Below are 12,036 nucleotides of genomic sequence, written 5' to 3'. Positions count from 1 at the left end.
AGATCTTCTATAAAGTCATAACTCCTTAATCGTAACTCCGATCTTAGTAGTTCTCGATAACACGATCTCGTAGCGACGCGTAGATCATTATTATTCAGTTTGTTCTTATGTTTGGTGTGATGTTAATTTTATCTATATCATGTTTGTTTGTATTGCTACGACTAGCAGCGAGGTCACATGGATCTGAGGATCATCCTGGTACCCGGAATCTCAAGTCCCAAGCAAGTTGTGCCCTTGACCACTTCTATTACCCAATAATGTTCTTTATTATCATTATTCAATGCATAGGTTTAATTTTGATGGGACCCAATATGTTACCCTAGTCTGGTTATCTTTTACCTTGTCTACCCCTGAATTATTTGGGTAGTTTTGCTATTGCTTTATATGGGTTTGGGTTAATATTTCATTATATCCATGTTCCAATTATTCTGTTATTTTATTTATGTTCATGTCAAGATCATTATATTTTTAATTGGAACATGGAGCTTAACTTGAGAAACATGTGCCGCAACAAGGGTGGAATGGGACGCCCTTGGCTGACTAATTAGGAAAGCTAGTGGAAGACTACCTTACCCGAAAGGGGCAAGGGCAGTAGGGGAGTTGCATGCAGGGAGGTTCTCAGGTTGATTTTGCTGCGATGGCGGTCAGACGAGAGATTCTTGCAAGTGCTCTTCCCATAAACTGTAGCGGGTTTTCGGAAGCTAGTGGAACTTTATAAAGGCCTGTAATGGATCCCTAGCCATTAACCTCGGTAGTGTCTAAGGGTCTAGCTAACCCTGGCGACATGGGATACACGACTTGTGGGTACAGGGTACAACCTCTGCAGAGTGTAAAACTGATATACTAGCTGAGCTCATGGTCATGAGCAGCTCAGGACTCTCGCATGATTAATTTATGTAACTTAAATGCAATTTTTCATTTGCATTTGCATGGGATTATTTATTAATTTTATTCTATTATTTTTATTATGGTTTGATATTTACTTACATCTAGTAATTGCTAATAAAATTTGACCAACTTATTAAAAGCAATGCTCAGCTTTTACCCCTATTGTTGATCAACCTTACACATCACATAAACTCCCACCTTTAGTGAGTTCATGCACATTATTCCCCACAACTTGTTGAGCGATAAACATGTGTGAGCTCACCCTTGCTGTCTCACACCCCCCACAAGAGAAGAACAGGTGGTTCAAGAGGAGCCACACAGCGAGGAGTTCGATTCGATCTAGGTGGCGTCTCCCAGTTGACCTTATGGCGCCAAGGATGGACTTTAGTTCGATCTATATTTACCTTTATTTTGTAAGACTTCCGCTATGTAATAAGTACTCTGATTATATTGTGACATTTATCTCTATACACTATGTTATTATATATGTTGTCTTCTTTGGCGCATGTATGAGATGCACCCGGCTTTGTCCTTAAATATGGGTGTGACACATCCCCTTACTAGTATGTATATATGAGAACACCTAGAGGGGGGGTGAATAGGTGATCCTGTAAAACTTAAACTTATAGCCACAAAAACTTGTTAAGTGTTAGCACAATAAATGCCAAGTGGCTAGAAAGGAGTCTCAACAAAACACAATACCACAAGTGATCAATCACAGAGACGACACAGTGGTTTATCCCGTGGTTCGGCCAAGACCAACGCTTGCCTACTCCACGTTGTGGCGTCCCAACGGACGAGGGTTGCAATCAACCCCTCTCAAGCGGTCCAAAAACCCACTTGAATACCACGGTGTTTTGCTTGCTTTTTTTCTCAATCCCGTTTGCGAGGAATCTCCACAACTTGGAGCCTCTCGCCCTTACAATTGAAATTCACAAAGAACACAGAGCAAAGGGGGAATGAGCAACACACACAAGACTTCAAAAGATCAGAGCAACAACACGCACACAAGTCGCAACAAGAGCTCGCAACACAACTCAAAGAGTTCGCAACTCAACAAGAGCTCTAGATGCTATCACAATGAAACGAATGTGTGAGATCGATGTCTTGGTGCTTAGGAATGTTGTAGGAATGCTTGGTGTACTCCTCCATGCGCCTAGGGGTCCCTTTTATAGCCCCAAGGCAGCTAGGAGCCGTTGAGAACAAATCTGGAAGGCCATCCTTGCCTTCTGTCGTCGGGCGCACCAGACAGTCCGGTGCACACCGGACACTGTCCGGTGCCCGATTTCCTTCCTAAAATGGCGCAGCCGCCCGTTGCCCGCCAGAGAGCCGTTGGCGCACCGGACATGTCCGGTGCACACCGGACAGTCCGGTGCCCCCTTCTAGCCGTTGGCTCGGCCACGTGTCACGCGCAGATCGCGCGGCCGACCGTTGGCCCGGCCGACCGTTGGCTCACCGGACAGTCCGGTGCACACCGGACAGTCCAGTGAATTATAGCCGTACGCCGTCAGCGAATTCCTGAGAGCGGCTACTTCGGCCGAGGCAGCCTGGCGCATCGGACACTGTCCGGTGCACCACCGGACACTGTCCGGTGCACCACCGGACAGTCCGGTGCCCCAGACCGAAACAGCCTCTTGGCTGTACATAGCCAACTCTTTTCTTTTCTTTTTCTTCCTGTTTCCAATACTTAGACAAGTATATTAGTACACAAAACCAATGTACTAAGACTTAGAAACATACCTTTGCTCTTGATTTTCACTTTATTCATCCATAAACATGAATTCACATTTAAGCACTTGTGTTGGCACTCAATCACCAAAATACTTAGAAATGGCCCAAGGGCACATTTCCCTTTCAATATATAAAGCGGTTAGCTAAGTCATTTATTAAAAATAAAATGAAATTGAAGTTCATTGCCTACCATTATTATTTCTATGCTTGATTGGTACTAGTGGTAGTATATGACTTGTTCATGAGCAAGTGAACCTAGTGTTTGTTCTAGTACATGGTTTAACTTTGACAAGACAACTATTAAAAGATGTGTGAAGAAGTTTGAAGGAGGATCACACTGAGTTATATTTTATGCACATTGACTACTTCACGCAATTAAGAAGAAAGCTAATGAAAACAATCTAAGGAGCTCAAGTGATCCACAATGATCATGTCCATCCGAGTGGTGTCTTGCAAGCCCACAACTTTAAGTGAATTTACCCCCTTATTGGAAATTGACGACAAAGCGAGAGAAGTAGATCACAAAGATAGAATAAATACACAAGTGGGATCAAAATTTTTGGAGCACACAAATAAAGGGAGAAAGCTTATGAACTTTTTTGTTGCATTTGAAATATGTTATTCATAAGTTTCCTTGCATTTGCACAAGTACAATTTTTCTTAAGTGGTATCCTACTTATTTGAGTTGTGTATGCCAGACATAGAATTTGTCAGCACATATATGAATACTAGGTGAGTGCTCGTGCGTTGCAACGGGAATATATAATACCATGATAACTTATGTACAAATATGTGTTATACTGTTATGAGAAAAGTTTCGTCTATTTGTGATTCTAGCCATACATAAATTTTGTTATTTTAGGCCCCGTTTGGTTTGAGTGACTAAAGATTAGTCACTTCATTTTAGTCTCATTTAGTCCCTAAATTGCCAAACGATGGGACTAAAATAGGGATTAAACTGTTTTAGTCTCTAGTTCCTCAAGAGGTGACTAAAAGGGACTAAACCATATAAATTCCAATTTTTGCCCCTCCTTTATTTCAGTTGCACTAATGACGGGAGAAGGGAGAATGTTAAGTGGTATTTTGGTCCTCTTATGATTCATGTAATATGTTAAGGGACTAAACTTTAGTCTCCTAACTAAACTTTAATCCCTGAACTAAAGGAACCAAACGGGCCCTTAATCTAGCCATTTCACCACTACATTACAACCATTAGTACCATGCAGACTTCTATATATATATATGATAATAGAGTGCCCATACGTTGCGACGGAACACAAATCATCATGCCTCCGGAGTCCCTTACGGACTGCTCATAACATTCTGGTTAGTCATCACGAATATCCCATCGTAGCCAATGATGAGGAACTCGTCATCTTCCGTTAGAATCATCCAGCGCATCTCTGGTTTAGCAATAAGAGGCGATGGCGAGCCTTGAGGTAGTTTCAGGTCCCAGTCCCCCAAAGCCTAGGTCACAGGCAGTACGTCGTTGAGGTAGCCATCTTTGATGCCTTTGACGCTCTGCATCATATGTCGGCTTGTGATCCTTTGACATCTCCACTGCTATTCCTTTCCAACACAGGACTGCACGACAATCCCCAACATTTGCCTGCAAGATATGAACGAATATTAGAATGGTTTAAATCACAGCACTGAAGCAACTGTTAACATCCGCAGAGGCTTGAGTTCCATTATCAACTTATCTCTCACGGACCAATGTTGCCAGCGCTGTGATACCAGAAGAACGAATATCAGATAAAAATGACAAAAAGGAACAACAATAAAGCATACCTGTCACATAGTGTTGTTATGATATTACAATGCTTTCCCTACAGTATGGTTGATGAGGCTCCTGATCAACTACTCGTGATCAACACCTGATCTAGATTACAACTATAGAAACAATAGTGAGTAGGTCAAAAGGGGGACTTGAAAAGGATTTTTGGTGAATCTATGGAAACTAAACCAACAAATGACGATCAACTGCTCGCCGTCAGTAGACAGATAGTGATTTAAAACTGAAGGTAGCCACACACTGATGTAACCAAAACTGAATCCATCCAGAAACTCGTAGAGCTTGAGAAACTCGTCATAGATTTGCGGACAATCTCATCAATGGCTTGCAGTCCAGTACTCTATATAAGGTGAATAAATTAAAAAGAAAAAAGTAAATTATCTCTAATATCAGAAATTCAGAATAGGTTTGAGATTAAATACCTTGTATAGAGTACTAAACGCTAACCCATCATATTCACGGACCTCTTGGGTGTTGTTACGATAGATATGGCTAGATGAGAACACCAGATAAAAACGACAAAAAGGAACACCAAGAAAGCATACATGTCACATAGTGTTGCTATGGTATTATAATGCTTTCCCTGCAGTTTGGTTGATGAGGCTCCTGATTAGCTGCTCCTGATCAACACCTCCTGATCTAGATTACAACAATAGAAACAATAGTGAGTTGGTCAAAGGGGGGACTTGAAATAGATTTTGGGTGAATTTGTGAAAACTAAACCAACAAGTGATGATCAACTGCTCACCGTAAGTAGACAGATAGTGATTTAAAACTGAAAGCAACCGCACACCTATGAGGTCAATCCAGTTATGGAGATTAGAGCTCACATATTCACTTTCAAGGGCTTCTCTGTTGATGTGGATGGATTCTTCAGGTTAACCCTACTGTTGGGGACTTGTTCTCAAATGCTATGAATTAAGAACAAGGCAACATAAAATGTTAAATGATACTGTCCTTCGTCCGTGAAGCATTACTCCTTTGAGGATAATGGGTCTAGGACGAAAGTTGATAAAAGTCTTATTACGAAGTTGAACCTTCGTAATAAACTTTCAATAAACATTGTAAGATAATACAAAATAAAAGGTATAAAATGGATAAATGTTTCACAGATACATTATATCATATTCACTTAATACATTGAATCATTAAATACAATAATACCTATGCCTTGACAAAGGTTGTATTCCGAGAGATGCGATTGCAAAAATCAGAATGCGTGAACAGTAACGGAATATTGTTCACTATTTATAGGCACAGGACGCAGCCTGTGAGGAATTACAAGCATGCCCCTTATAAAAACTTACAACATTGACTCAGACATTTATGGACTAAAAGGTCATTCTATCTTTAAGTCGGTTTGCAATGCCGAAGCTTTACGAAGAGGAACCTTCGGCTATCTTATACAAACAGCTTCATCCGAGGATCGCTTCTCTCTATAAGACCTTCGGCGACGAAGCATGGACCCAACAGTAGCCCCTTTCGCGGTGCTAGATCGTTTTTCGTAACGAGCTTGATCCGTGAAAAAAGTTTCTTAAGCTTCGGAGCGCCGAAGGTCTCAAAAACACCTTCCCTGAGCTCGTTGTCGAGAAACGATTCAATTTCCCTGCGCGTGGCGGCCCCACCGTGCAGAATTACTGTTCAGTCTTTGCGACCCACCGTACAGCGAGTGCGAGCGGGTGTCCGCCTGGTGTAAAACTTCTGGCGCTTCGCCTTCTTACCTGCGGCACTATATAAACAGACGAGTAGGTGTGAAGTTACCACAGCATTTACTGCTATTTGCACTGTTTTGCTGCCAAAATTTTTAACCGTCGCCGAAGCTTGTTTGTCATAATCGAACGAAGCTCCATCTTGAAGCCTGCTTCGGAGGAAAAAAGTATTAAAGTTTCACAAGTTCATAGCTAAATGGCCAGAGTCCGCTCTACCGCCAGGGTTGAATGTGAGGGGGACGAAACGGAAGCTTCGGAGACTGTCTCTATCTCCGAAGCCATGCAACGATCCGGGTTAGTGACTTCGGAAAGGGCTCCTATTGATGATGCAGAACAAACAATTGCTGAAGCAGAAGGAGAAGATGCTGAGGAAACTGACCCCGAAGATGATTATCACCTTGCTACGCCAAGCAAACCCAGCCATTTGGACTTCGGGAAATCTACTGTTTCGAAGGCTGATTTGTCCAAGATGGTAAAGTCAGGCTATTTTACTGAAAATCAAAAGAAGCTACTACGCTTCGGGGGAGAAGAGACTACCCCAAAGCCGGAGAAAGATGAAATTGTTATTTTTAAAAGCTTCTTAAAGGCTGGGTTGAGATTCCCCCTTCATGGGATTATTGCAGAGATATTGAAGAATTTTGGAATCTATTTTCACCAGCTAACCCCTAACGCTATCGTTAGGCTTAGTGTTTATATTTGGGCACTCCGAAGCCAGGCGGTGGAACCGTTTGCTGACAGCTTTTGCCGAGTTCACGAACTGCACTATCAGACAAAGGCTAGAAAGGATGGATTACATGAGAATTTTGGTTGCTATAATTTTGCTTACCGGAAAACTACGAAGTATCCTGTGATCAGCTACCGAAGCAAATGGGCAGCAGGGTGGAAATCGGAATGGTTCTACGTCAAGGTTGATGACGATAAGGAAAAGCTTGTACAGAGTCCACTTGAACTGACCTTCGGAGAAACCCGCCCCCAGTGCCACATGTTACCAGAGGGTCCGACTCAAAAAGCAATGTATGAATTCAAAATAATTGCAGAGAATATCAGTACAAGGGACCTGGTCCAGGAATTCTTGGCTTTCAAAGTTTTCCCTAGTGTAAAAGAGTGGGAAATGCCGAAGCTGGAGGGGGAAAAGAAAAAAGGTGAACTTGTACGTTTGCCTTACTACTTCAAATTTAAGAAATACTTTAAAACTCCTTGCCAAGAGTGGCTGGATACGATTGAAGTGATGTGCAACGAAATACTTGGTAATTATTCCAAGAAAGAAGATCAATTGATGACTGCAGCCTTCGGCACCCGTCCAAAACGAAGGCTGAATCGAGTGTTGGACGCCTTGGGCTTCGAATACCCAGACTAGGAAGATCTGAATAAAGGTGCCGGGGGCCAAAAAAGGAAAAGGGCAACTGAAGCCTTAGATGAAGGTGAAAAAGAACCAATAAAGAAGAAAATTCAAAAGAAAAGGAAAGCCTCTTCTCCGAAGCAACAAATATCCGAAGCAGAAGAAACCCCCGCATCGCCTTCTGCTGCTGTTGTTGAGGAAATTCTGAAGGTAATGACTGAATCCTTACCTGCGAAGCTAAGTCCACTGGGTCCTCAACTGACAAAGTTTTTTCAGAAGGACAAGGAGCCCGAGAAATCAAGGAAAACAATCAAGGCAAAGAAACAAAGAATCATTACCGTGACAGAGGTAATTGACAAAACGCCGCCAAGAGCTTCGGCCCAAAAAACACGAGCGGCTGCAGAGGGAGCAGATATTGAAATTGCACCTTCGGAGGCCGCAGCCGCCGAAGTTACCTCAGCTGAAGATTTGAATTTAGAGAGCACAATTGAACATATTGACCAAATGCTGCTAGACATGGCTGCAGAAGAAGCTGCTACTGCTGCCGGAGAGACTGTGACCGTAGCGTCAAAGAAAGGAAAAGAAATTACTGACGAAGCTTCAGAAAACGAAGCCTTCGCGTTCCAAAACTTAGTTGGAGAACATCTAACAAAAGCTGAAATAGAAGAGCTTAAAGAGTATGCCCAATCCTGTGGATACAAACCTGGGGCACTCCTCTTCGGAGGCGTTGATGATGAGAAATTAGAGTGTATTCGGGACCAAACAGGGGCCAAAGTTATTAGTACTCTGTCCAAGAGTATTGGATTCCCGAAGCTAGAAGCAGATATCAGCCGCTACCGACGACAACATGTCGTTGGTAGTTTGTTTTACTCCAACTTCAAGGTAAATGACTTGTCCCTTAACTTTTATTGCTTCTAATAAAAACATGTCTGACGAAGGTTGTGTTTGTGTAGAGTATGCTATTGAGCAAAGCCTTGCAAATGCAGCAAGATCTTGAAGATAAAAAGCATGAAGTTATAATTGGAAATTTGGAAAACAAAATAAAGGAGCAATCAGATGCTTTTGAGAAAAAGAACTTTGAACTCCAGGCAGCCGAAGGTTTACTGGCGGAAGCTGAAGCAAAAATATCAGAACTGAACACGAAGCTTCTCCGCCAGTCTGAGCAGTTCGAACAAGAAAAACAAGATCTCAATGCAAAACTTGAAGCCGAAGCTCAGCAAAATTCGGATTTGAGAAAACTACTGACAAATCTTCAAGAAAAATGCCTAGAATTTAGCAACAAGTGCATTCAACGACTAAGAAAGATTTTTCATTCAGTTGGAGCTAGCAGCGAAAAATTTACCCCCTCAGCTGAAGATCTACCAAAAACCTTCGAACATATTGAGGGGGAGATTGACGAGCTCGACGAAGTCATAGCTGGGCATGGTGACTTCTGTGCCTGGGTGGCTTCTCGAGGGACTGCTGCAGCCTTCCTGAAGGCTGGCTGTGATCATGGGAAAATTGTCAACAGGCCAAATTTCACTTTGTCACCATCAATCCTGGATGACATCCCTGATCTCGCCCGAAGCATCTCGAATCGTTTTGTAAAAATGATATGGACAAAAGGTGGTCGAGAGAAAGCTGGAGACGAAGCTCGTAGCCACCTTGATCCAGTAAGAAATCATACCTTGTGCTTACCTTTTCCTGTAAACTTGATTCTGACTTCCAACGACCTTATTCATGTAGGATGACGAAGCCGAAGCTGATGATCAAAAATAACGCCGAAGCCGAAGCTCCTTGGAGATTTAGATAATAGACTGCAGACAGTACTTGAAAAACTTTTGAGATAACTTTTGCAAATGTAAACAAAACTTTCATGTATGCTGTTCATACCTTGTAATATATCCTTAACCTTTCACTGATGTATAAGAAATGCTTTGATGTGGACGAAATTTCCTTTTTTGAGCCGAAGGCGAAAAAACACCTTCCCTTCTTTTCGTACGCAACAAAGCATAGAAAACAACATTTTCCTTTTTTCTGGAGCTCTCCTTCATATAAAACAACATTTTCCTTTTCTCCGAAGCTCTCCTTCATAGAAATTTTTCCCTTTCTTTTTTTTCTCTTCTTGCCGAAGCAACCATTTTATGCGATGAAGATGATTATCCTACATATGCCTAGATGAATGTTTATGAATGCAAATGCTATGATGTAATGTGATGTGCAAATGAATGGCCAAACATGTATCCGAAGCCATATTCATAACCATTATTTTCTTAAAAACAATCACACTTCAGCTCTGCATTCCCTTAGGAACGACTTTGGAGCTTCTTCGCCTTTACTTTTGGCGGAATCAGCGTTGACTTTTCGCTGTAAGCTCTGCATTCCCTTAGGAACGTCTTTGGAGCTTCTTCGCCTTTTACTTAGGCGGTATAAGCTCTGCATTCCCTTAGGAATGTCTTTGGAGCTTCTTCGCCTTTTACTTAGGCGGTATAAGCTCTGCATTCCCTTAGGAACGTCTTTGGAGCTTCTTCGTTTTTACTTTTTGGCACTCGATGGTGCACTCTCAGCTTTTACATTTACATTCTTTGGGGGATTTTGCTCTTATAAGACTAAAAAAGGAAATTACATATGCTGGCCCCATTAAAAACCTTTCTCCCCCTTCGGAAAGGAAAAGGGTGCCATGAAAGAAAAAATAAAATGTGAAAAATTACATCGAATTATACATAATATCGCCGAAGCTCATCCGCATTCCAAGACCTAGGAATGTCATTGCCGTTCATATCTTTCAGTCTGTATGAACCGGGTCTTGACGAAGATGCTACTAAGAAAGGCCCGTCCCATTTCAACTGCAATTTGCCCACTGTTTCCGGGTTGGCCACCCTCCGAAGCACCAAGTGCCCTGGCTCAATATTTTTTAGCCGAACCTTTCTATCCCGCCATTTGACTGTTTCAGCTTGATATTTATTGATATTCTCCACGGCTTGCAGTCTGATCCCTTCTAAAGCATCTTTTTCTATAGAATAAGCAGCTTCGGAACCTGATTCTGCCGAAGCTACTATCCTTATTGATCCGGCTTTAGCTTCCTCTGGAGTTATTGCTTCGTCACCGAATAACAACTTAAATGGAGTGAAGCCTGTAGACCTTGATGTTGTCGTGTTGTGGCTCCACACCACTTTGGTTAGCTGATCTGGCCATTTTCCTCTAGGTTGATTGAAGATTAGCTTCATTATTCCTGTCATTATAATGCCGTTGGCTCTTTCAACGAGTCCATTTGACTCCGGGTGCCTGACTGATGCAAAATGGATCTTCGTACCAATTTGGTCACAGAAATCCCTGAAAGCTTCGGAGTCAAACTGTGTTCCATTGTCCACAGTGATAGCCTTTGGCACCCCGAAACGACAAACAATATTCTGCCAGAAAAACTTTTGGACGGTAGCCGAAGTTATTGTGGCTAAAGGCTTCGCCTCAATCCATTTAGAAAAATATTCCACAGCTACCACAACATATCTCAGGTTCCCTTGGGCCGGTGGTAACGGACCTAACAAGTCAAGGCCCCACCTTTGCAATGGCCAAGTGGGTTGTATGAGCTGTGTCAAGGACGAAGGTTGTTTTTGATCTCTTGCACATTTCTGACAACCTTCGCACTTTTGAACCAATTCTGCTGCATCCGAAGCTGCCTTCGGCCAATAAAATCCTTGACGGAAAATTTTTCCAAGTAACGGCCTAGATCCGATGTGAGATCCACACAGGCCTGCATGTATTTCTTTCATTAACTCTATACCTTCGGTTCTGGATAAGCATTTGAGCAACGGAGCACAAACTCCATGTTTGTACAACTCCCCTTCTATCATGACATATGGACGAGCTCTTGCCTCTATTCTCTTGTTATAAGCTTCGTCATCTGAAAGAAATTTACCCTGAAGGTAAGAGATGATCTCAGTTCTCCAATCTTCGCTAAAAACAGGAGATATATTAAGAACTGCTCTTTCAAGGAGTTCCACCGAAGGTGCTTTTATTGTTTCAAAGAACACATCCGAAGGTAAAGGCAGCCCCTGTGCTGCTGACTTAGCTAGCAGATCAGCATGCTCATTTTGTCCTCGAGGGATATTCTTGACAGAAAACCCTTCGAAGGAAGCTTCGACTCTTCGAACCATATCCAGATATTTTTCAAGCTTCGGATCCTTAGCCTTACAACTTTTGTCAATATGACCCGAAACAACCTGGGAATCAGTTTTAAGTATGGCCCTTCTGATTCCCATTGCTTTTAACTTCCGAAGACCTAAAATCAATGCTTCGTACTCAGCAATGTTATTTGTGCAATTAAAATCAAGTTTTGCCGCATAACAGGTTTTGACTTTGGAAGGTGAAACCAACACAGCAGCCGCTCCTGCTCCGAAGGTTCCCCAAGATCCATCACAAAACACTATCCAGGCTTCGTTGTCTTTATTTGTTTCCTCCTCCTGAGCCCCTGGTGTCCAATCAGCAATAAAGTCTGCCAGTGCCTGCGACTGAATCGAAGATCTATGAACATATTCAATACAAAATTCATTGAGCTCTGCAGCCCATTTTCCAATCCTTCCAGTAGCTTCTCTGTT

General features: G+C 42.4%; 1 long non-coding RNA gene across 1 annotated transcript; it reads right to left on the bottom strand.

Moving 5' to 3' along the window:
* Positions 1–4,720: 4,720 nt before the first annotated feature.
* Positions 4,721–5,257, bottom strand: LOC103633547 (uncharacterized). Its single transcript, XR_002266644.1, has 3 exons — positions 5,208–5,257; positions 4,837–5,053; positions 4,721–4,754 (listed from the first exon to the last, which is right to left on the bottom strand). It is a non-coding gene; the product is annotated as an uncharacterized lncRNA (long non-coding RNA).
* Positions 5,258–12,036: the final 6,779 nt, after the last annotated feature.

The sequence above is a fragment of the Zea mays genome, chromosome 1, assembly GCF_902167145.1.
Source record: "Zea mays cultivar B73 chromosome 1, Zm-B73-REFERENCE-NAM-5.0, whole genome shotgun sequence".
In the NCBI taxonomy this organism is placed as follows: domain Eukaryota; kingdom Viridiplantae; phylum Streptophyta; class Magnoliopsida; order Poales; family Poaceae; genus Zea; species Zea mays.
Note: the sequence above shows the minus strand (reverse complement) of the source record. Positions and strands in the feature narration are given on the sequence as shown.